The 26,035-nt window shown below is 48.3% G+C and overlaps 7 pseudogenes; all 7 read left to right on the forward strand.

The window, feature by feature from the left end:
• The first annotated feature begins 10,626 nt into the window (after positions 1-10,626).
• LOC143949421 (5S ribosomal RNA) lies at positions 10,627-10,745 on the forward strand (annotated as a pseudogene).
• A 100-nt stretch (positions 10,746-10,845) lies between these two features.
• LOC143946370 (5S ribosomal RNA) lies at positions 10,846-10,964 on the forward strand (annotated as a pseudogene).
• A 324-nt stretch (positions 10,965-11,288) lies between these two features.
• Positions 11,289-11,407, forward strand: LOC143947798 (5S ribosomal RNA; annotated as a pseudogene).
• A 99-nt stretch (positions 11,408-11,506) lies between these two features.
• LOC143949431 (5S ribosomal RNA) lies at positions 11,507-11,625 on the forward strand (annotated as a pseudogene).
• A 1,026-nt stretch (positions 11,626-12,651) lies between these two features.
• Positions 12,652-12,770, forward strand: LOC143949107 (5S ribosomal RNA; annotated as a pseudogene).
• A 1,075-nt stretch (positions 12,771-13,845) lies between these two features.
• On the forward strand, positions 13,846-13,964 carry LOC143947696 (5S ribosomal RNA; annotated as a pseudogene).
• A 1,817-nt stretch (positions 13,965-15,781) lies between these two features.
• Positions 15,782-15,900, forward strand: LOC143949980 (5S ribosomal RNA; annotated as a pseudogene).
• Positions 15,901-26,035: the final 10,135 nt, after the last annotated feature.

Consider the following 26,035-nt stretch of genomic DNA (forward strand, 5'->3'; position numbering starts at 1 on the left):
TCTCATTATGTTGTCGGCGTTGACCTGTTTTTTTCCCATTGTTACCCAAGGTGACAATCTTGGCATTTGTCAAGAGGGTTGAGAGTGCACAAAGAAATTGCCTACGGGCACAACACCCTGAAAGCGCCCAATCTCATTTGGTCTCAGAGGCTAAGCAGGGTTGGGCCTGGTTTGTACCTGGATGGGAGACCGCCTGGGTTTTCCAGATGCCGCAGGCTTCTTTTTATGTTGTTGGCGTTGACTTGTGTTTGTTTCCCAAGGTGACCATCTTGGCGTTTGTCAAGAGGGTTGAGCGTGCCTGAAAAAATCTACTATGGCCGCATCACCCTGAAAGAGCCCAATCTCATTTGATCTCAGAGGCTAAGCAGGGTTGGGACCTAGTTAGTACCTGGATGGGAAACCGCCTGGGATTTCTCGATGCTATAGGCTTTAGTTTTAATTCAATCTTATTTTCATTGAGATATAAAAGCAAGATAGGAGGGGAAAAAAAAATACAGAATATTCTAACATATTCGTTTTACATTGTTACATAAACATAAAAAAGGAAACCACAAAGAAATCCACTCTACTACAGTGGTGTCAAACTATCACAAGGTTAAAGTGTTTGTTTTGAGCTTCGATTTAGGTAGTATGGTAGAAGAGCCTGTGGTCCTACAATGATTAGTCTAAGTTAAAGTGGGTGTGTGCGCACCACTATCTTCCCAGCGAGTGATGCCCACTCATTACTGGTATACTAGGGCTATTGTTCTCATTCTGGTAACGTTCACTCTGGGGGGGAAGCTCTGTATGTGCCACCATTCTGGTCTAATGAGACTGGAGGTCATAACTTAAGTAATCGGGTATTACTGCAACTTGTATAGGGGAGGGAAGAAAGGGGGAAGAGAGTGAGGAAAGAGGGGTCAGGACAGTAAAGAGCTTAGGGATCAAAAGGTATACATTCCACCCTGATCACACAGGTGTATCGGTAGAGTCCTCTGTGGCCCATGAGATAAACTCTGAGGAATATCGATACATCGACCATGAGGTCCAGGTCTTAGAGAATTGTTCCTCCCTACCCGTTTCCTGCGACAACATTCTTTCCAAACTATTAATTCGGTCCACTTCAATTGCCCAATCCCCCAGGGAAGGCATGCTCGTCGACTTCCAATGTCTGGCCAACACCATTCTAGCAGCCGCCAAAAAGTGACGCAGAATGTCTTTCTTGACTGACTTAAGTGGTCCCGGGAGCAGAGATAGCAGAGCCATCTCAGGAGAGGGTGCGATGGAAGTCGCCATGAGTTTACAGTACAAGTCAAGGATCTTTTGCCAGAACTTCCTCACAGGGGGGCATGCCCACCAAATGTAAAGTAAGGTTCCCTTAGATGACAAGCAACGCCAGCAAGTATCCGGAAGTGTCGAGTTGATTCGGTGCAAAGTCGAAGGGCATCTGTACCAGCGGGTCAACAGCTTGAACCCCTTTTCTTGAGAATTGGAGGCTATGGACATTTTGTGGGTCAGTATGAAGCACTTTTGCCAGTCTACAGGCGAGATGGAGTGGCCCAGGTCTTCCTCCCATGCCTGTGTGTATGGGGGAAGGTCAGGATTATAAGCCACATGTAAGAGGGAATATAATTGAGAGACTACATGTGTAGGAGGGGTGGCCTGGAGCAGCATGCCCTCCAAGTCCGTTAAGTCAGCGAGTACATTAGGTAACGATGGGAAAGTGCGAATGAAGGAAATCACCTGTTGTCTCTGCAGCCAGTGCGTAGAGGCATGAGAAGATGGGTCAGAGGGAACGTCATGAGTCAGAGAGGGGTCTGAACATAGGACTTGGCAAGTCGCCTGTGGTCCTCCTTACACCAAGGTCCAAAACTCGCTCCCTGTAGGGCCGGTGGAAAAGCCGGAGTTCCAAACAGTGGAGTCATGGGTCCCTGCATGGGAGATAGGGTCTTGGAGGAATTCATTCGGGTCCAGATTTGTATGGTTTGTTGGGTGAGGTCGCTCAGTGGTACCTCTTCTTTCAGGAATTCAGTAGGTGTCCACGGCAATGCACAGAGATCTATTGGGTTAATATGGCTCTCTATTTGTACCCACAATTTGGAGGAGGAATGATGGAACCAGTTAAGTATACGCGTGAGCACAGCTGCTCTATAATATAAGGAGGCATCCAGGGCTCCTGCTCCGCCACGAATCTTGGGGAGTGATAAGGTCTCGTAGCGTATCCGGGGACGAGCCCCTCCCCAAATAAAGGAGGAGAATAGTTTGGCGGAGCTTCCTAAAAAACCAGGAGGGTATGGAAATGGGAATTGTTTGGAACAAATAGAGAAACCGAGGGATTACATCCATTTTTAGGGCATTTACTCTGCCTAGCTACGATAGGCATTTCTTTGCGTAGTTTGAGAGATCCGTCTTGGTTCTAAGCAGCAGGGGTGCATAATTCAAAGAGAATAGATTGGACCTGTCCGTGGGTATTTGGAATCCGAGGTAGCGGATGGAGGTAGAGCCTGTTTTAAATGGGTACCTAGCGGATATCTGGCGGAGGACCTCTTGGGACAGTGAGATGTTCAGGATTTCTGATTTAGTATGGTTTACTTTGAAATTGCTCAGCATGCCAAACCTTGTGAATTCCTGCATTTATGTGGTAAAGATAGGTGGGGTTGGGTTACAAACAATAGCAAGTCATCCGCGAAGAGCGCCAGCTTAGAATGAGTGGGGCCTATCGATACACCTGAGATGTTGGGGTTATTGCATAAGGCTATTGCTAGGTGTTCCATGACAAAGACATATAGAAGGGGAGATAAAGGACAGCCCTGTCGTGTCCCATTGTTAATGGCAAATGTAGGTGACAGTGAACCATTTACCCGAATTCTAGCGGAAGGTGAGGAGTAAAGGGCCATAATTCGGGATAGCATTTTGGGACCCAGGCCTATCTGTTGCAGAGACATCGGAAGGAATTGCCAGTCAACCCGGTCGAATGCCTTTTCGGCGTCGACCGTTAAAAGGCATAGAGGGATTTCGTGGGTGCGGGCATAGTCGGTAAGAAGCAGGGTTTTCAGGGTGTTATCCCTTGCCTCGCGGCCACTTACAAAACCCACCTGGTCCAGATGTATAAGGCGGGGGAGTAGCGGTTGCATTCTAGTAGCTAATATTTTGGCATATATTTTCAGGTCCACTCCAATTAATGATATGGGCCTATAATTTTCACACAAGGTAGGGTCTTTGTCTGGTTTGGGGATAATGGTGATGTGGGCTTCAAGCATTTGTGGAGGAAACGCTGAGCCTTCTGATAGAGAGTTAAACACCTTAGCCATAATGGGGGTCAGTGGAGGAGCAAATGTTTTGTAGAATTTAGGGGTAAAACCGTCGGGTCCTGGGCTTTTACCAGAAGGGGTGGCCGCTATCGCTCCCACTTCCTTGTCTGCTGTGATTACTTTCTGTAGCTCTTCTGCAGTATCGCCATCTAATATAGGGAGCTCAGTTTCCTCGACATAGGACTGTCCATCGGGCGCAGGGGTGTGGGATGGGCTAGATGGGATACCGGTCGGTAGGTTGTACAGTGTTTGATAGAAATCTCTGAATGTTTGTGATATCTTGGAGGGCTCATTAAGCATTTCTCCAGAAGGGGCCCGAATATGAGGTATAAATGTGGAAGGCGTGTTTGGATGGAGGGTGCGGGCCAACGGCCTACCACATTTATCTCGAAATCGGTACTGATGTAAAGCAAGTCTGTCCGCATAAGTACGAGCTGAGGCCTCGTATAGGTCCCTGAGTTGGGATCGGGCCAGTGAGACCTCTGTCAAAGTCACCAGCGTAGGGGCTCGTTTATGCTGGGTCTCAAGGTCCCGAAGCTTTTGTGTTGCTGAGGTTATTGCAGCTGAACGAGTCTTTTTTAAGCGGGTTCCCACCTGAATGAAGAGTCCTTGCAGAACAGCTTTAAGCGCCTCCCATTGACCTTGTGGGAACACTCAGGGTTCGTGAGGAGGGAATCATTCATCCTCCATGTCCATTCCCTCACCGGTGTGGAAGGGATAGATAATGTCAGATATATAGGCGAGTGGTCAGACAAGACCATTGAGTCTATGTCACATTCAGGTGACCAATCTAAGCAGCTATGGTCAAGAAGGAAGTAGTCGATAGGACTATAGGAGTGATGGACCTGTGAGAAATGGGTATAATTCCGATTTGTTGGAAACAGAACCCGCCAGATGTCGATTAGACGGAGGTCGTATATAGCCCGTTTAAAAGCCCTCAACTTAGTAAAGGAGATGGATGAGCGAGAGGTGGATGAGTCTAAGAGTGGGTCTAGGGGGGCATTAAAATCCCCGCCTATAATTAGTTTACCTTCCGCGAATTCTGACAAGAGCTTCAGGTATCGCAGAGCAGTCGAGATTTGGTTAGTGTTTGGTAGGTAGAGGTTGGCTATAGTAAATTTGGTGCCCCATAGGGAGAACTTTACGAACACATACCTTCCCTTAGGATCCGACAGCTGGTCTATCAGATCAATCAGGAGCGTTTTGTGGAAGGCAATAGAAACGCCTTTAGTTTTCTGAGAGGGGTTTGTACTGTGGAACCATCTGTTAAAGTACCTGTTGGAGCAGGAAGGGGTGGAGTTTGTGTGGAAATGTGTTTCCTGTAACAGTAATACGTTGACCTGCTGTTTATGCATGTGGTAAAGGATTTGTCCTCTCTTGGATGCAATATTGAGGCCATTTACATTGTACGAGCAACACTTCAAGCGAGGACGAGATAGTACTGTGTGAGCCATAGTGGAATGCAGATAAGAAAATCAAGTTATAGACAGTGGGGGGGGGGGGGGGGGGGGAGTAGGAGAAGGAAAGGGGGAACTTATAAGGTAGCAGAAAGTGTACTAGTACAAAACTAAAAAAGGAAAAGAAAAGGGAAAAAAAAGGGAAAGAGGGCTCCTAGGCAAGGAGCCTGGCAAATCTAAGGGGTCCACGAGAACGGGACACCACGTGAAAGTTCACGTAAATGAGCACTATTCGTGCCCGGCCTATTGAGGGTGAAGGGTCGAAGCGGAGAACCTGAGCCATGAGCCCAGTAGCACGACAGGCATGTAAAACTTTACTGAGGCACATTAGTATAACAAGATATTAATACAGAACACACATCAGATCCTCCACGAAGGGGGAGACGGTCTGCATGGGCAAATAGCTCCACACCAGTCCAGTCTCCCCCCTCCGCAGAGGAGACAACAGTCCATGAGACACCTCACGGGAAGGGAGCAAGCATTGTCAACATATGTTTCCACATAGTCCAACGGGGGGGCCAGAGATCCATCCGTGTAATACTACAGAGAGCGCATTAGGGTGAAACTACCCAGTGTGTAAGAAACCGTGAGTATATAACTAAGGAAGCCCACGTGGATAGCGGCAAGGGACCGTGGACCCAACCGGTCCATCAGCCGCCCCTCCACCCATATCCAGGTGGGCCATTACCGCTAAACATCTAGAGAGTAGACCTTACATTAAAGTAGATTAGGAACTCAACATTTACATAACTAGATCAAGCATGAGCAACCCGCTGTTCCATTGCCTCTCCTGAACCCCAGCCAGTCACAATACACTAGCAAAGGGCAGGGAGAAGGTCCGTCAATTAAGTGCACCAGCTGTATTGAGGTATTTAGTATGCGGTCTACCACCCCATCTCCCATCATGGCATAACCAACAGAGTATATGGAGAAACAAGTAAGATGAAAGGAGGGGAGGCAAGGGATAGGTATAATACTGAGATGGCACTAGTCATACAATGAGCATCAAAATAGGTCCAAAAGGTTTCTTGAAGTTACTTTAATCTTCCGGAGAGGTAGGGTGACGTGGTCCAGGATCAACAGAGTGCGATGCATACCTCGGATGTCTGCAGCGTTGTGGGAGAGGATCACATATTTGTACCCTAGCGCCGTCGTCTGGGGGGTCCAGCCAGTTAGGTACATCAGTTGGATTTTGCTCCAAAAAGCTGAAAAAGGCTGGAAGTTGATCTGGATCAGAGAGGACAAATTTATACTTGGCCCTGGTCACCTTGATGCTGAAGGGGTGCCCCCAAGTGTAGGTTGCTCCGGCTTGGCGTATCAGGTCTAGCAGTGGGCGGACCATTCGGCGCATGTGAAGAGTGTTGCGAGAAAGGTCTGGGTATAGGTGGATAGTTGAACCGTCAAAGTCCACAGGACCCAAACGCCACGCTTTCACATTATTTCTTCTTTAAGGGTGAAATAGTGGACCCTGCATAGGACGTCACATGGGCGGTCACTATGTTCCCTCCTGGGCCCCCCCCATTCTGTGCACCCGGTCTATCTCAATAGGGGACATAGTCTCTCTTCCCAGGACTAGGTTGAGGATGGCAGTGACAGATGGTTTCAAGTCCGTACCCGCTGTGGCTTCCGGTATGCCTTGTAGTCGTATATTATTCCTGCAGCTCCTATTCTCCCCGTCTTCTATGTGCAGTTGATGTTAACGTATACGGTGCAAGTATTCTTTGGAGGCCCGCTCAAGAGACGTGATGCGGGCAGCATGGTCAGATTGAGTATCAGTTAGGGTAGAGATTGTGGTCTGATTGGTAGAGACCTGCTGTTGGATGGCCTGAAGGTCCTTGTGGAGTGAGGACTCCATTTTGACTGCCCAGAATTCAAACTCCGCTCGGAAGGCCGCTAGAAGAGTCGAGGCTTCAGACCTAGGTAATTCTCCTGATGCTGGAGGGGCCACAGCTCCAGGGGCTGCCCCTGGAAGAGGGACAACAGTGGTGCCGGATCTGGACGCTACACTTGGAAGGACCGAGTGCTGGGTCGGGGGGTCATCTGATTCCTCACCACTGTCCGTTGTCGGCTGAGTAGGAGGACGAGGTTTGCTCTTCCCTGGATTACGCGCTGGTGCCATCTTGTCTCTGGGAGTGCGGGGATCAGACTGAGATGTACAGAGCAGGTATCGCTGGATTGTACACTGTTGGAGATCCGCTGACTCAGTAGATCGAGAGCTGTGCGTGGACATGCTGTTCAGGTATGTGCAATGTCTGAGGTATAGCCTGTCCGCTACGGGCAATCACGGGACTCAGCTGGACATTTCTTTAGCCAGACATGGTCGTTCCGTGTTTCTGCGCAGTTGAACGGACGGAGACCCCAGGTGGGCACTATCTGATTGGGCTGCTTTGGTGGCTGTGTATGTAGAGATCCAGGTTCGTAAGGATAAGGGAGCTCAGGAGTGTGGGTGTATACAGCAGCCTGGGTGAACCAAGATGGCCACCTTCCTGGGTTTCTGGATCCGTAGCAGCAGCCTATGTAATAAGGGGGGGTTGGTCCTCGAGGATATCCCCGTCTAATTCTGCAGGCGCCCGGCCAGGATTTCCAGGGGGTCGGTGAGTCTAGAATGGGGCCCAGAAGACACGGAGGTGTAGCAAGATGGCCGCCCCTCTAATTCTCTGAAGCCAGGGCCTCGACAGCAAATGCAGCCAGATTAAAGTACATGACCCCTTAATAACCCCTTTAGGGGTCTCTGGTGGTCTGGCTAGAGTGTTCCTGAGGGTGGATGGGGACGGATTGAGCCCAGAGAAAACAGAGAGGCCTCCGGGTGTACCAAGATGGCCGCCGTCACTTACCAGGACCGTTTTGGATGATCCCAGGGCCACTCAGGGAGGACTTCGGGCTCTAGATAGCAGGCTGGATGTTCCCGGCAACCCGCAGGTGGTAGAAACTGCCGCTGGGCTTTGTAGTCCGCCGGAGCTCGGCCTGCGGGTGAAGCAAGATGGCCGCTGCTCCACGTTGCAGGCCGAAGCCTCGGACTGTCCTGCTGGGCGGCCAGAGCTCCGCGAACGGCGCACCCGAGCTAGAGGTATGCCCCAGCTCCTCCTGGTATGCCCAGGGCCTCCGGTGGGGTCCGTTCCGCTCCGGCGGATGGGAAGGTTCTGGGTGTGCGCTCTAGTAGCGGAGCTCAACCCAGGCACGTCCACTCAGGTCTCCGCTCGGCCACGCCCCCCCCCATTGGCTTTAGTTTTAAGTTGTTGGCATTGACTTATTTTTTTTTTTTATTCTTTTATTAAGTATAAATAGAGCAACATAAATATAACAGTCAACCATACAGCATGACCCAGGGTCACAATTACATGGTAACAAAAAATAGGCAGTCAAATTACTCTGGGTTCTCAGAGGGGAGTCCTACAGTTTCATGCAGAAAAGAGAGAAACCCCACCTCCGACACGTAGTACAGTATAACTAGTGCAGCTCCGTTCGGACAAATGTAATCATGGAGAACAACTGGGACCACAGCGAGCCAGCTTATCATGACCTATGTGAACCAGAGTAAAAGATGGGCCGGTCGTGTCCAGGGTTCTTCTGGGCCCCGAAGGCTAGTAAGGAGACAAGGCATAGTCAAAAGGGAGGACGGGGGGAGAAGAGAGTGCAAAGACGGAGAGAGAGGAGGGGGGGTGGCGGCAGGGAAAAAAAGAAAACAAGACAAAAAGGGAGGGGGGGGGAATGCCACCCAGGGCAGACATGGCCTACGTAGGTAAAGGTTAGATGTTCAGTTGTTTTCTGGGACAAGGGCGCTGCTCACCTCCCGAATGTAGTCTCGATTACAAGTAAAATACCTCCAGGGCCGCCATGTAACACTAAATGCCTCTTCAGTGTTGTGAAGGGTGGCGGTCAATTCTTCCATCCGGAGAATATGATTGACTTTGGAATACCACAGCACCTTGGATGGGGGCTGAGGCTGCCTCCACAGTGCGGGAATGCAGGCCTTCAGGAGCTGCATCGTGAGGGTTTTTTTGTATTTTCGAATAGGCTGTTCGGTCAAGTGTAGAAGGCACGCTGCTGGGAACCCAAAAGTTCCTCAAGGCCGGGCATGCCCAGAAAAGGTGTCCCATGGTCCCCGTATCTGAATTACACCTCCAACAAACATCCGGGATCGATCTATTCATTTTATTCAGAAGGTATGAGACTCTATACCAGCGTGAGACTATCTTGTATCCTGATTCTTGATATTGGTTTGCGATGGAAGCTTTATGTACTAAGGTCAGGATCTTCTTTATCTGTTGTGGGGTAAATGTGATGCCTAAGTCCCTCTCCCATTTGTGGATAAATGGTGGGGTCGACTCCTCCTCCTGACTACTCAATAGGTTGTACAGAAGGGAGAGGGTGTGTCGCACAGGTTCCCTTTTGTGACAGATGGATTCATAGGGCGTCAGGTCTCTAGGAGGGTAGGGGGCCCTTTGTATGGCCAGAAGAAAGTGACGAAGTTGATAAGCACTAAACAAGTCAAGCGGAGGGTCAGAAAGCTCAGCGACAGTTTGCGTGGTCGGGAGCCCTCCCGAGGGCCACACCTCTCCCAGACGCTGTTTCCGCACCACTGTCAACTGTCGCAGTTTCTTGTTGGTACATCCCGGTGGGAAGTCTGGATTACCTATAACCGGAGTTATTGGTGACAGCAGGGGAGCAATGTGTGTGCAGCGGAACAACCTCCGCACAACAGCCAACGTAGCTCCCACTACGGGGTGATCTCTGAGGTCTTTTGGTAGGGAGGACAGGAGCCACGGGGAGGTCAATAGGGGAATGGACCCATCCTCAATCTCCATCTCCACCCACTGCTTGTGTGGGCCATTACAATGCCAATCAACGACTCTCGCTAGCAGAGTCACTCTGTAGTATTGTCTCAGATCTGGGAGACCCAGACCCCCCTTGTCCTTTGGTCTGGCAAGCAATTGCAAACGGGCTCTGGGCGTTTTGCGTGCCCAAATAAAGTCCTGGAGCAGCACCTGCAGTTGTCTGAAAAAAATTGGGGGTAACCGGATCGGTAATGTCTGGAACAAGTATAAGATCCGCGGGAGGGCCGTCATTTTGAATGCATTACAGCGCCCGAACCAGGTCAGTGTTAAAGCATGCCAGTTTCCCAAATCAGATTTTAGTCTATTCAGGAGAGGGACAAAATTAAGCGGGTACAATTGCGCCAAATCCGCTGCGATGTCAACGCCCGGGTAACGTATAGATTTTTCAGCTCAGTAGAATGGAAAAGCGGAGCGTAGCCTCTTGGCCTCACCATCCGGGACCGATATATTCAATACAGCCGACTTGGCGCAATTGATTTTATAGTTTGATAGGCTGCCGTATCGCCGGAGAGACGCAAGTATATTGGGAAGCAAAATGTGTGGATTGGAGACGGAAAAAATTAGATCGTCAGCGTACGGCGCAATTTTGTGGTGTGCCGAGGGTTTGGATATGCCAGTAATATTCGGGTCATTCCGAACGTGACACATAAGTGGTTCCAGTGTCAGAATAAAAATGAGGGGAGACAGAGGGCACCCCTGCCTCGTCCCATTAGTGATGGGGAAAGAGTCCGAGCACCACTCGTTCACCCTTACCGCTGCCGACGGCGTGGAGTAAAGCGACATTACCCAGCTCATCATGTTGGGGCCAAGATCTATATGTTCCAGGGTGGCCTGCATAAAGTGCCAGGCCACCCTGTCAAAGGCCTTCTCCGCGTCCGTTGACAACATAAGCAAGGGCCTTCCCCGTACATGCGCCGCATGGATTAAATTGAGGACTCGGGCCGTATTGTCTCTAGCTTCCGACTTATTTTTTATTTTTTTTGCTTGTTTCCCAAGCTTGGTTCTTGGCGTTTGTCAAGGGGGTTGAAAGTGCCTGAAGAGATTGCCTACGGGCACATCACCCTGAAAGCACCCGATCTCGTTTGATGTTGGAGGCTAAGAAGAGTCGGGCCTTGTTAGTACCTGGATGGGAGACCGCCTGGGAATACCAGGTGTCGTAGACTTCTTTTTATGTTGTTGGCGTTGACCAAATTTTTTTTCGCTTGTTTCCCAAAGTGACCATCTTGGTGTTTGTCAAGAGGGTTGAGAGTGCCTGAAGAGATTGCCTATGACCACATCACTCTGAAAGCACCCAATCTCGTATGATCTTGGAGGCTAAGAAGAGTCGGGCTTGGTTAGTACCTGGATGGGAGACCACCTGGGAATACCAGTTATTGTAGGCTTCTTTTTATGTTGTTGGCATTGATTCGTTTTTTTTTTTCGCTTGTTTCCCAAGGTGACCATCTTGGCATTTGTCAAGAGGGTTGAGAGTGCCCAAAGAGATCGCTTACAGCAGCATCACCCTGAAAGAGCCCTATCTCTTCTCTTCTCTGAGGCTAAGAAGGGTTGGGCCTAGTTAGTACCTGGATTGGAGACCACCTGGGAATACTAGGTGCTGTAGGCTTCTTTGTATGTTGTTGGCCTTGACCTGTTTTTTTTTTTTCACTTTTTTCCCAAGGTGACCATCTTGGCGTTTGTCAAGAGGGTTGAGAGTGCCGGAAGAGATCACCTATGGCCCCATCACCCTGAAAGCGCCCAATCTTGTCTGATCTCGGAGGCTAAACAGTGTCGGGCCTGGTTAGTACCTGGATGGGAGACCGCCTGGGAATACCAGGTGCCATAGGCTTCTTTTTATGTTGTTGGCTTTGACCTGTTTTTTTCGCTTGTTTCTCAAGGCGACCATCCTGGCGTTTGTCAAGAGGGTTGGGCGTGTCTTGAAGAGAGCGCTTATGGCCACATCACCCTGAAAGCACCCGATCTCGTCTGATTTCAGAGGCTAAGCAGCGTCAGGCCTGGTTAGTACCTGGATGGGATACTGTCTGGGAAGACCAGGTGCCATAAAAGGATATGGCCTGGTTAGTGTCTTGATTGGGAGATCGCCTGGGAATACCAGATGCCGTAGGTTTCTTTTTATGTTGTTGGCTTTGACCTGTTTTTTTTTAGCTTGTTTCCCAAGGTGACCATCTTGGCATTTGTCAAAAGGGTTGAGAGTGCCTAAAGAGATCGCTTACAGCCGCATCACCCTGAAAGCACCCTATCTCTTCTGATCTCTGAGGCGGGTTGGGCCTAGTTAGTACTTGTATGGGAGACAGCCTTGGAATACCAGGTGGCGTATTCTTCTTTTTATGTTGTTGGCGTTGACTTGTTTTTTTTCGCTTGTTTCAAAGGGTGACTATCTTGGCATTTTTCAAGAGGGATGAGAGTGCCCAAAGAGATTGCCTATGGGCACATCACCCTTAAAGTGCCCAATCTCCTCTGATCTCAGAGGCTAGAAAGGGTCGCGCCTTGTTAATACCTGGATGGGAGACCGCCTGGGAATACTAGGTGCTGTAGGCTTCTCTTAATGTTGTTAGCGTTGACTTGTTTTTTTTGTTTGTTTCCCACGGTGACTATCTTGGCGTATGTCAAGAGGGTTGAGCGTGCTTGAAAAAATCTTCTATGGCCGCATCACCCTGAAAGAGCCCAATCTCATTTGATCTCAGAGGCTAAGCAGGGTTGGGACCTGGTTAGTACCTGGATGAGAGACTGCCTGGGATTTCTCGATGCCATAGGCTTTTTTGTTAAGTTCTTAGCATTGACTTATTTTTTTTGCTTGTTTCCCATGGTGACCATCTTGGTGTTTGTCAAGAGGGTTGAAAGTGCCTGAAGAGATTGCCTACGGGCACATCACCCTGAAAGCACTCAATCTCGTTTGATGTTGTCGGCTAAGAAGAGTCGGGCCTTGTTAGTACCTGGATGGGAGACCACCTGGGAATACCAAGTGTCGTAGGCTTCTTTTTATGTTGGCGTTGACCTGTTTTTTTTTCCGCTTGTTTCCTAAGGTGACCATCTTGGTGTTTGTCAAGAAGGTTGAGAGTGCCTGAAGAGATTGCCTATGGCCACATCACTCTGAAAGCACCCAATCTCGTCTGATCTTGGAGGCTAAGAAGAGTCAGGCCTGCTTAGTACCTGGATGGGAGACCACCTGGGAATACCAGTTATTGTAAGCTTCTTTTTATGTTGTTGGCGTTGATTTTTTTTTTTTTCTTCTCTTGTTTCCCAAGGTGACCATCTTGGCATTTGTCAAGAGGGTTGAGAGTGCCCAAAGAGATCGCTTACAGCAGCATCACCCTGATAGAGCCCTATCTCTTCTCTTCTCTGAGGCTAAGAAGGGTTGGGCCTAGTTAGTACCTGGATGGGAGATGGCGTTGGAATACCAGGTGTCGTATTCTTCTTTTTATGTTGTTGACACTGACCTGTTTTTTTTTCGCTTGTATCTCAAGGTGACTATCTTGGCATTTGTCAAGAGGGTTGAGAGTGCCCAAAGAGATTGCCTATGGGCACATAACCCTGAAAGCGCCCGATCTCCTCTGATCTCAGAGGCTAAACAGGGTTGGGCCTTGCTAGTACCTGGATTGGAGACCACCTGGGAATACTAGGTGCTGTCGACTTCTTTTTATGTTGTTGGCCTTGACCTGTTTTTTTTTTCACTTTTTTCCCAAGGTGACCATCTTGGCGTTTGTCAAGAGGGTTGAGAGTGCTGGAAGAGATCACCTACAGCCCCATCACCCTGAAAGCGCCTAATCTTGTCTGATCTCGGAGGCTAAACAGTGTCGGGCCTGGTTAGTACCTGGATGGGAGACTGCCTGGGAAGACCAGGTGCCATAGAAGGATCTGGCCTGGTTAGTGTCTTGATTGGGAGATCGCCTGGGAATACCTTTTTTTTATGTTGTTGGCCTTGACCTGTTTTTTTTTCCCTTGTTTCTCAAGGCGACCATCTTGGCGTTTGTCAAGAGGGTTGGGCGTGTCTTGAAGAGAACGCTTACGGCCACATCACCCTGAAAGCACCCAATCTCGTCTGATTTCAGAGGCTAAGCAGCGTCAGGCCTGGTTAGTACCTGGATGGGAGACTGTCTGGGAAGACCAGGTGCCATAGAAGGATCTGGCCTGGTTAGTGTCTTGATTGGGAGATCGCCTGGGAATACCTTTTTTTTATGTTGTTGGCTTTAACCTGTTTTTTTAGCTTGTTTCCCAAGGTGACCATCTTGGCCTTTGTCAAGAGGCTTTAGAGTGCCCAAAGAGAGTGCCTATGGCCAAATCACCCTGAAAGAGCCCAATCTCATCTGATCTCGGAGGCTAAGCAGCGATGGGCCTGGTTAGTACCTGGATGGGAGACAGCCTGGGAATCCCAGGTGCCGTAGGCTTCTCATTATGTTGTCGGCGTTGACCTTGTTTCCCAAGGTGACCATCTTGGCATTTATCAAGAGGGTTGAGAGTGCACAAAGAAATTGCATACGGGCACAACACCCTGAAAGCGCCCAATCTCGTCAAGTCTCAGAGGCTAAGCAGGGTTGCGCCTGGTTTGTACCTGGATGGGAGACCGCCTGGGTTTTCCGGATGCCACAGGCTTCTTTTTATGTTGTTGGTGTTGACCTGTTTTGTTCGCTTGTTTCCCAAAGTGATCATCTTGGCATTTGTCAAGAGGGTTGAGAGTGCCTAAAGAGATCGCTTACAGCCGCATCACCCTGAAAGCACCCTATCTCTTCTGATCTCTGAGGCTAAGAAGGGATGGGCCTAGTTAGTACTTGTATGAGAGACGGCCTTGGAATACCAGGTGCCGTATTTTTCTTTTTATGTTGTTGGCGTTGACCTGTTTTTTTTTCGCTTGTTTCCCAGGGGTTACTATCTTGGCATTTTTCAAGAGGGATGAGAGTGCCCAAAGAGATTGCCTATGGGCACATCACCCTGAAAGCGCCCAATCTCCTCTGATCTCAGAGGCTAGAAAGGGTCGCGCCTTGTTAATACCTGGATGGGAGACCGCCTGGGAATACTAGGTGCTGTAGGCTTCTCTTAATGTTGTTGGCGTTGACTTGTTTTTTTTGTTTGTTTCCCAAGGTGACCATCTTGGCATTTGTCAAGAGGGTTGAGCGTGCCTGAAAAAATCTACTATGGCCGCATCACCCTGAAAGAGCCCAATCTCATTTGATCTCAGAGGCTAAGCAGAGTTGGGACCTGGTTAGTACCTGGATGGGAGACCGCCTGGGATTTCTTGATGCCATAGACTTTTTTTTTAAGTTCTTGGCATTGACTTTTTTTTTCTTCTCTTGTTTCCCAAGGTGACCATCTTGGCATTTGTCAAGAGGGTTGAGAGTGCCCAAAGAGTTCGCTTACAGCAGCATCACTCTGAAAGAGCCCTATCTCTTCTCATCTCTGAGGCTAAGAAGGGTTGGGCCTAGTTAGTCCCTGGATGGGAGATGGCTTTGGAATACCAGGTGCCGTAGTCTTCTTTTTATGTTGTTGACATTGACCTGTTTTTTTTTTCACTTGTTTCCCAAGGTGACTATCTTGGCATTTGTCAAGAGGGTTGAGAGTGCCCAAAGAGATTGCCTATGGGCACATAAGCCTGAAAGCGCCCGATCTCCTCTGATCTCAGAGGCTAAACAGGGTCGGGCCTTGCTAGTACCTGGATTGGAGACCACCTGGGAATACTAGGTGCTGTAGGCTTCTTTTTATGTTGTTGGCGTTGACTTTTTTTTTTTGTTTGTTTACCAAGGTGACCATCTTGGTGTTTGTCAAGAGGGTTGAGAGTGCCTGAAGAGCTCGCCTATGGCCACAGAACCCTGAAAGCACCAGATCTCGTCTGATCTCAGAGACTAAACAGGGTCAGGCCTTGTTAATACCTGGATGAGAGACCACCTGGGAATACTAGGTGCTGTAGACTTCTTCTTATGTTGTTGGCGTTGACTTTGTTTTTTTTGTTTGTTTCCCAAGGTGATCATCTTGGCGTTAGTCAAGAGGGTTTAGAGTGCCTGAAGAAATCTCCTACGGCCACATCACCCTGAAAGAGTCCAATCTCATCTGATGGTTGGGACCAGTTTAGTACCTGGATGGGAGACCGCCTGGGATTTCCAGATGCCGTAGGCTTCTTTTTATGTTGTTGCCGTTGACCTATTTTTTTCCCTTGTTCCCAAGGTGACCATCTTGGCGTTTGTCAAGAGAGCTGGGAGTGCCAGAAGATATTGGCTACGGCCACATCACTCTGAATCTGTTCCATCTCGTCTGATCTTGGAGGCTAAGCAGGGTCGGGCCTGGTTAATGCCTGGATGGGAGACCGCCTGGGAATACCAGGTGTCGTAGGCTTCTTTTTTTTTTCAAATATAATTTTTTCTCCAAACAGGGGAAGACGGTCTCCCGAGTACATAATGCAACACAGAAATACAGAGCAAAAAGCAGCTGAACAATACTTGATACAGGTATATTCGCAACTCTGAGTCTGCCTTCCATCAATCACAATGATTCGAGGCACGGATAAAGTACTGTACCAAGATCCAGGGTCACACAAACCCCAGGTCCCTCCGGCATAATCCATCCAGAGGGGGGTGTGGGGCCGTCATTCCCAATTTTCCACTTTTTCCAAAAGAGAGAGGGGGTAGAGGGGATGAGAGATAGGGGAGGAAGGCAGAAAAGAGAAGGGGTGAAAGATCAGGAAAGGAGAAGAGGGGACGAGACACGATGGCAGCCACTGTCCAAGGGGCCAGTCAAGGTAAGCTCAGAGCACTAAGGCGATAGCAGGCGACATCCTTCCAGCGACAATATAAAGGTATTCCAGATGTCCCAGGTTTGTTTAAAAAATTCTTGTTTGCCCACGGCCAGGGTGGTGGCTAATGGCTGGCCATCTCCTATGTTCGACCTCAGTAGAGGCACGAAACAAGGCTGCCCTCTATCTCCACTATTATATGCCTTGGCCGCGGAACCCTTGGCCGTGTCCATCCGAGCTGACCCAGAGATCAGGGGATTGAGCCATGGCGCCCTAACTGAAAAGATCAGCATGTATGCTGATGACACACTGTTATACCTGGCAGACTCGGGCCCCTCTCTACATGCGGCTCTCCAAACAATTGAACGGTTCGGGACTTTCTCCGGGCTAAAGATCAACTGGGGGAAATCCCAAATTCTTCCACTTGACAGCTTCCCACCGACCGAATTTCAGGGCAGTTTGCCATTACAACGAGTCAGCATTATCAAGTACCTAGGGATATACGTATCCAGATCACCAACGGATTATATACATTTAAATTTAAGCCCTCTAATTTCCCACGTTAAATCCAAACTACGGGCCTGGGCCCGTCTACCACTGGGGGTTTGGGGCCGGGTAAACCTCATAAAAATGGTTCTGCTACCCAAGATCCTCTATGTTCTCTGGCACTCCCCGACTTACTTACCCTTGAAGCATTTTAAATCCCTTGAGGCCCTTCTTAAACCCTTTGTATGGGGTAACAACAGACATAAATTAGCTTGGCAGGTGCTTAAAAACCCCACGGACCTGGGGGGCATGGCCCTTCCCGATTTTAATCTTTATTACATTGCGGCACAATTATCCCAACTGTACCATATAGACAAAACGGACAGAGGGCGGTTTCTCCAACTGCTATGCCCGGGGTGGGCTCGACGCACCGAAGATTCAATTTACCCGCTGGCGATGGGCCTTGGTGGGGCGGGCCTGGGGGACAACAGACAGACTTTGTTATACCATTACAGACGCATATGGGACTTGGCTTCTGTCAAGCTGGGGATACCACTCTATAATGATTACACTCCATTATGGCATAATAAAACTCTGTCAGAATTCTTACAACTTCCCGATGCAGACCTTTGGTCTACTCATGGTATTCTCTATATGCATCAATTGTTTGTTGACGGAACCCTTAAAACCTTTGCCACGCTCAGAGAAGAATTCTCACTCCCCAGCTACATGCTCTTCCGATTTTTACAGATGAGACATGCGGCCCGGGCTCAGTTTTCAGAATCCATCCCGCAGTCAGCCACCAATGCACTAATGGCCATAATCAAGAGTACTGACCCCCGCAAATTAACTTCGTCCTTCTATGACATGCTCACTACCCCTGCTTCCACCAAACTGGCACATACTCTCAGGCCCCGGTGGGAGAGAGAGGTGGGCCCTTTGGAGGATGGGGAATGGAAGGAGGCTTTGGAATCCTGCAAGGCTGTCTCACCCAAACTTGCTGACAGACTGACCCAAATTTATATTGTCCACCGGGTGTATCTCACCCCCCTTCGGGTTGCCAGATACAGAAGCACTCAATCTACCCTTTGTCAGATGTGTGGGAGTGAGGTGGGTATGTTCTTTCACTTAATCTGGTCATGTCCTAAAATACACGGGGGCGCAAGTTATAACATTCCTGCACGATCACATGGGCTCTCCGGTCACATTGGACCCGAAACAATGCCTACTCGGGGTACTTCCAGATACTATAGACAAATACGCTAAGACGTTCCTGCATGAGACCTTGTTTTCGGTGCGGAAGGTCATTGCCCAGAGGTGGATGCGGCCCGCACCCCCCGGGCTGGCCGAGTGGAAGGCGGAGGTCAATAATAATTTACCATATAAAAAGGTTCTGTATATTAACAGGGGATGCCCGGCCAAATATGACAAAATATGGGATCGTTGGTTACAAGACTCCGATACTTGTACGTAAGGCACTTTGAATCTATGTTGCCAGTTAGATGGTTTGCCCCTAACTGTGTGTTCTGGTTTGGGTCTGGCTGACCCACATGGTCGGGACCAGCTACCACTCTCTCCCTGGTTTTTGTTCCCTCTTACAAATGTTTGTTATTCATGACACCGGTTTTGAACCGGCTGTACTCTACTTACTGTACACCCTTCTGATACCAATGACACCTTGGCTGTATGTAATAATTTTTCTTGTTTTAATAAACTTGGTTATGCAAAAAAATTCTTGTTTACCTTGTGATGTGAGGATCAAGTCCTCCATTTTTTTTAATGTCCTCTATTTTCCTAAGCCAGTGAGTAATGAAAGGGGGGGAACACTTTTTACAATAGAGAGGGATGCAGGATTTCGCCGCATTTATCACATGCCGTATCATTGATTTTTTTGTACTTCTAAAAGGGAATCTGTGAATGGTGCAAGAGAAAGAATGCAGCCTCTTCCTGGATGGAGAAGTCTGTGAATTTTTGTGTTATGCATCGGATCTCTGTCCAGAAGTCCACCAAGCTGGGGCAGGACCAAAAAATGTGGAGCAACGTGCCCTCTTCTTCTCCACACCTCCAGCATATGTTCGAGGAAGAGAGGAAACATTTATGCAGCTTTGATGGTGTCAAATACCACCTGGTAAGAAGTTTAAAATTAGTCTCCTGTATCTTCGTGCACAGCGAGGTTTTGAGAGCCAAAGTGATAATGCGTTGTCTCTATGCTGGGGAAAACAAGCAATTAAGGTCCTTTTCCCAGTTGGACAGACAGATTAAGTGTGGGTAATCTGTTTGAGAGATAATGTGGGCCAAAGGGCCTTTGCTTCTACATAGAGTCTCAAACTCCGCCTGAGGGCGGGCGAACGTTTGATGGAATGGAATGGAGAAAATTATGTCGTTGCGCCGCTCTCCAAAAAGGCAGTTGGAAAAGCCCTGTCGGATCTGTTAGGGTTGAGAAAGAAGGCCATTTTCCATCAATGACGAAATTAGACACATTGTCTAGGTTGGAATTTCTAAGTGGGTCCCCGGTTCAAAGTTCAGATGGCCACGTATAGGCAATAGGGGGGAAGTCAAAGATGTGAGTGTGTTTTGGGTAGCGATCAGGTGACTGACTTTCAACTAAGCCCCTATGGTGGGATGTGACGTCAATTCTGTGGGTAAATCCTTATAGCACCACATGGCGCTTCTTAGCGGAATTCGGGAGTGAGCTTAGAAAGTTTGTTTCGATTCCAGTCCAATACACGCCCCAGTTGGGAGGCCAGGTAGTAGCGTCACAATTCAGGGAGAACCAACCCTCCCTGTTGTTTAGACAATTTCAGCTGTGACCGCTTAAGTCTGGGAATTTTGTGGGCCCAGTTAAATTGAGTGAGCAAGGATTGAGCTTGCTTAAAAAACGGGACTGGAATCTGGATCGGGAGAGCTTGGAAAAGATAGATAAATTTAGGGAGTATGTTCATTTTAATGAGATTGCATCTCCTGAACCAGGAATGGAGGCCAGAATGCCACCCGTGAAGCAAACTGCGGATCTTAGTGACAAGGGGTGGGGGGAAGTTCAACATAAACGTACGCGCGATGTCCGGTGGAATGTAAGTACCTAAGTACTTAAGGGCTGTATGGGTCCATTTAAATTGAAAATTGGACTGCAAGTCTATTAACGTTTGCGTGGGGACGGCAACCCCCATGGCCTCTGATTTCAAGAAGTATCCCGTATATCTGGAATTCCCGAAGGAGATTTGGCAAGGAAACTCTGGGATTCGTCAGCGAGAACAGCATGTCATCCCTGTAGGCAGATATCTTGCACTCAATAGTACCCATTTGGAGTCCGGTTATGTCTGAGTTTTGTCGAATTGTGGAGAGAAAGGGTTCCAATGACAGGGGCGACAGGGGGCAACCCTGTCTGGTCCCATTCCCGATGTCAAGGGGAGATGAGAGCACCCCATTCGCTTTGACTTGAGATGAAGAGCGTGAGTATATCTTACTTATCCATGCCAGCATCCGTTCACTCAGACCTATATGGCGAAGGATCGAGAACATGAATGTCCATTTGACCCGATCAAAAGCCTTCTCGGCATTACTACTCACGAAAAGACAAGGAGTCCCAGATGACTTTGCTTTATGGACCAGGGTAAGCACCTTAATGGTGTTGTCCCTACACCATTAAGGTGACAACACCATTAAGGTGCTTACCCTGGTCCATAAAACAAAGTCATCTGGGACTCAGACATAACCGGACTCCAAATGGGTACTATTCCCTGGTGGGAATAAAACCTAACTGGTCAATATGTATGAGGGACTGCAAGTGATGTGCCAATCACGTGGCGAGAATTTTAGAGAATAGTTTTAGGACCGAATTTAGGAGGGAAATGGGTCTGTAGCTCCCACATAGGCCTGGGTCTTTGCCCTCCTTAGGTATCAACGAGATGTGGGCTCTAAGGGTATCCTCAGGAAAATCCCCATTCGAGCTCAGAGTATTAAATAAATTCACCAAGCGCGGGCCGAGAATAGGGAGGAAGGTCTTATAGTATTGTGCGGTATATCCGTCAGGGCCCGGAGCCTTACCCACCTTTGGAGGTCCCAAGGCCGTCTGGACTTCTTCCAGTGTGATCGGGTCCTCCAAGTACTCCCGTGATTCCGATGAGAGGGTTGGTAGACCAGAACCGGTTACATATCTGTCTATATTGTCCTGTCCAGACCCTGAATCAGGCAGGTTGTAGAGATCAGAGTAACATTTTTCAAAGACTTCGGCTATTTGGGTTGGGGTAGAGGCCCTCTGGCCATTCTCATCTATCAACTGTGGTATGTAAGAGGCAGATTTCAACTCCTTTACCGACCTGGCTAAGATTTTTCCGCATTTGTCCCCTGACTCCTACGTCAGTTTATGACAAAACTGGAGTGCCGCTTTCGCTTTATAATGGAGTAGGTCAGCAATCTGGGTACGGAGTGTCCCCAATTCAATCTCTAAGGTCCGTGAGGGGGCATGTTTATGTTTCGCTTCCACAGAGGCAAGTTCACGAAACAGATTAGCAAGCTGTTCCTTCCGTGTTCGTTTGATGCGCGCCCCGTGCCTGATAAGTACCCTGCGGAGTACTGACTTGTGAGCCTCCCAAATTGTCCCCGGGTCGCAGTCCTGCGTTTCATTTTCTTGGAAATAAAGGTCCAATTCCCTGGTCACATCTGCTAAAACTTCCGGTATCTGGAGGAGGCTCTCATTAAGGTGCCAGAATAGAGACCTAGGTGAGGGGTTCCTAGAGAGGGTGTAGGTAAGGGCTACAGGAGCATGGTCGGACCAAGTAATATGGCCGATGGAGGAAGAGCTCACCAATTGCAGTTGATCATGTGGAATGAAGAAGAAGTCTATCCTCAAGTATGATTTGTGAGGGGAAGAGCAAAAAGAGTAGTCCCTTTCCCCAGAGTGTTGCAGACGCCAGACATCAACTAATTGGTCATTCAGTAAACACTTAGTAATCCGCTTTCTAGAGGAGATGAGGAGCGAGGAGCAAGAGGCAGAAGTGTCAACCAATGGCGAAAGGGGACATTAAAGTCCCCACCTAATATCAACTGGCCCTCCCGAAAGTCACATAATCTGTGCAGGGTAGTTCTGAGGAACGTGTCTTGGTGATCATTGGGAGCGTACACACTGGCAAATGTAAAAAGGCCCTCTCCAATGTGGCCCCTAAGAAAAAGATATCGGTCCCCAGGGTCCACCAGAGAATCCTGGAGAACCCAGGGGAGCCTGCTAGAGATCAGAATGGAGACTCCCTTGGTCTTAGAGGAGGGGTTAGTAGAGTGGTAGACCTTAGGGAAGGATCTCGACCATAGAAAGGGGAGGCTAGTATTTTTAAAATGTGTTTCTTGTATAAAGGCCACATCAGTACAGGAAGTTTTCAGTCCTCACAGGAGGATCTACCGTTTTTCAGGGGAGTTCAGTCCCTTAACGTTTAGAGAGGTGACCTTGACTGAGTCTGCCATCGCTCCTTGGGGAGGGGGAGGGGGACGTCAGAGAAAAGCAAAGAAAGTTGAACCAAGGTAGGTTTTGTGTAGGTAATTGATGGCGGGAACTAAGGGGGAGAAAGAAAGGGCAAATGGAAGGAAAGGTAAGGGGAAAAAGAGGCCGGGCACCTCAACCCCAGGGGGAGAGGGAAATTAAGGGTTGTCCGCACTCAACAGTACAGGAAGGGTATACTAAAACAGCACAATTATGCTATAGCGCTTACCAGATGTACACTGGGTTTAAAGCGCTGTCCTATTTGGGTTGGTGGGTAGACAGGTCGGAGAGGGAGCCCCCGAATCCTAGTCCCCCCAGTCCCGGCAGTGGTAAATATCACGTCTGATACCGGTATGCAAATAAAAGACAATCAGTAACATCATAGAACCAATAAACAATAGTATAATCAAAACAGAGGTAGAGCATATAACTGTCAGCACTGAGGGGTCTCCTCAGCTCGCCCTAAACATAGGCATGCACGAGGGAGCCCGTCACAACAGAAAAGGCATCACAGAATGGGATCCACCACCCCCCCGTCCCATACCCCAAAAGTACATGCAGTCCCTGAACAAATGCATTTCTCCCTTTGGCAGATTTTCCTTTCCTTACCCCCTCTCCCCCGTCCACGCCCCGGGGGGAAAAGGGGCAGGGAAGGGGTGAAAGGGGGGGGGGGGGTGGAAGGGGGGAAAGGGGGAGGGAAAGGAGGGAAGGGAAGGGTGGGAAGGGGGGGAAGAGAGGGGGGAGACAGGGGAGAGGGAACAAACATGCGGAAATGTCAAGTCCTTTAGCGCACTCCCACCAGCAACCACCTGGACCCCCCGAACCCCATAAATTTCAACTCCTCCCCTCCATGGTCACCGCATCAAGATGAAAGAGGAGCAGCCCTGGTTGGTGCATGGAAAATCCGGCAGGCAAGGGGCTGGGGCCACCATCCCTCCATCCAACGGGATACTTCACCCGAGCAGCAGTCCTGGGGCCCGCCAAATTAGTGTCTCTCCTGCATCGCCATCGGGGGCTGTGTAGAGCATCCCGAGGGAGGCTGGGACCGCCCAAACCGTAAGGGGTAAATCCTCCAGGGGGGTCCAGAGTCACACTGGAGGGAAGCAGTGTCTCGTACCAATAGGCTTAATAAATAAGTCATCCAGGGACCCCGAAAGCTGCAGAAGGCAATGTCGGCAAAGAGTAGGTGGGGGCCAGAGGGGGGGCGAGGGGCGCAACCAGGGGGAGGGGACACATATGCGGGAATGTCAAGCCCTTCCAGTACAGCACACTAGGTATCACTCAGACCCCCCAAAGTGCAACTCCCCCCTCTAAGGTCAAGACTCCAGAAGGGAAGATGAGCAGCCCTGGTCTGTACATGAAAGAACCTGCTGCCAAGGGGTTGGGGCCATCATCCCTTCCTCCAATGGGAGATGCCACCGGCATGACAGCCCCGTGTCCTGTAAAGTGGTGCCCCTCCGACAATGTCGTCGGGGTATATGTGGAGCATCCAGGGGGAGGCAGGGACCACCCAAACAGTGAGGGGTAAAGCCTCCAAGGGGGACCGGTGACAGACAGGAGGATAGCGGTGTCTTGTACAAGTTGGTTAATTAGACAAGTCATCCAGTGTGTTCCTGTGAGCAGCGGAAGGAAAGGTCAGTAAGGATTATGAATGGGTGGGGGCAGGGGAGTGCATAAAACTGTCACCAGATAACCGGGCAGAGAGGGCAAGGGGATGAAGTCAGATCTGGTAGGTGGGGGCGGGGGTGAGGAGTGTCCCTCATATTACTCACGTTGGCCATACCTTGAAGCTGAGCGCTCTGCATACCCAGGACGTTCTTCTGTATAATCTAGCCTATCTGTATACATTAGCCTGTCTTTTGTACACATTAGCCGGTCCTCTGTATACACGAGTCCGTCTGTATACACTAGTGTATACAGATAGGCTAGATTATACAGAAGAACGTTCTGGGTATGCAGAGATGGAGGCTAGGGTATACAGAGAAAGAGAGAGGCTGGGTTACACAGAGAGGCAGGAGTATGCAGACTTGCTAGTGTATACAGGTGGACTAGTGTATACAGAGGACCGGCTAGTTTATACAGAGAGCCTAATGTGTACAAAAGACAGGCTAGTGTATACAGATAGGCTAGATTATACAGAAGAACGTCCTGGGTATGCAAAGATGGAGGCTAAGGTATACAGAGAGAGAGGCTAGAGTATGCATACTTGCTAGTGTATACAGATGGACTAGTGTATACAGAGGAACGGCTAGTTTATACAGAGAGGCTAATGTGTACAAAAGACAGGCTAGTGTATACAAATAGGCTAGATTATAGAGAAGAACGTCCTGGGTATGCAGAGATGGAGGCTAGGGTATACAAAGAGAGAAGCTGGGTTACACAGAGAGGCTAGTGTATGCAGACTTGCTAGTGTATACAGGCGGACTAAGTGTATACAGAGAGGCTTGGGTATACAGAGAGATAATGTATAAAGAGATGCTAGTGTATACAAAAGACAACCAAGAGTAGACAGTGAGGCTCGTGTATACAGAAGACCGGCTACAGAGAGGCTAATTTGTACAAAAGACAGGCTAGTGTATACATATAGGCTAGATTATACAGAGGAAGGCCATGGGTATGCAGAGATGGAGGCTAGGGAATCCAGAGAGAGAGACTGTGTTACACAGAGAGAGCTAATGAGTACAAAAGGCAGGCTATTTTTTACAGATAGGCTTGTGTATACAGAAGACAGTCTGGGGAATTCAATGAGGCTAGTGTATGCAGAGAGGCATACTATGCATTTACTATGGGTTTACAATGATTTAGAGATAGTAATCTCTATAATATAATAATAATAACTATAGCAAAACAAATTAGGATAATATTGAGGCAGTATAAAGGTCTAGATAAAGTAAATACACAAAAGGGATCAAGGGATAGTTGCAAAGTAATATCCTTATTAAGGCAGAATGTCGGAATAGCAATGAGATTCGATGGTTGCAACATAAAACGAAATATGAGCACGGCTAACATACAGAACAACAGTACATAATTTAAGAGTACATTAGAATATAGTATAAATTACTTAAGATTAAATTAGACTTAGCTTGAAAAAATGTAAGTTTAAATAGTTGAGTAAATCGTGAGTAAATCGTAAATTTATCAGCTATGTTAACTCTGAGATTATGATTAATTTCACAGTTCCATTACGCGGTCCTTTTCCACTGGTATAGTCAATAATGTAAAATCAGTAATTGCTATCAGTAAATGTTAAAATTGTAAGACGGTTCATGGTTATATGGAATTGATATGGATTTAAAAGCGGTACATTAATTTTCTGAAGCATATGGCAGAAAGACGGCTTACACTGCTTTTCTCACATTTTGCTGCGCTAAAAGAAATGTTTTGTCACTGTGTTTTAACTGTGACAGTTAAGGTGGAGAAAAAGAAGTAATACAGAAAATAGAGTCAAACAGTGAAAACGTTTATTTGTTTATGTCATGACAGCTGATACTGGTTGAGCAATAAAACTGTTTTATTAAGATATAAGACTAGTTTTATTCTATACATATATGCTTTTCAGAGAGTTGTATAATATAGGCGACCAATAGGAAATTTAAATGGCTTAATATTGCAGGGAGGAAGTATACGCTGTACAACGGTAAGAGATTGAAAGCTTAGATTGAAAATGGCCGAGAAATAGTTGCGTTAGTCTAAATTTAAAGGATATGCCGGTACCAATGACTAGTATTAGACTAGTTGATCTTTGCATTACACAATCCTATTATTATTATTTTTTTTTT

The sequence above is a fragment of the Lithobates pipiens genome, unplaced genomic scaffold (genome assembly GCF_037356315.1).
Source record: "Lithobates pipiens isolate NorthernLeopardFrog02 unplaced genomic scaffold, aLitPip1_a1.2 Scaffold_30, whole genome shotgun sequence".
Lineage (NCBI taxonomy): Eukaryota > Metazoa > Chordata > Amphibia > Anura > Ranidae > Lithobates > Lithobates pipiens.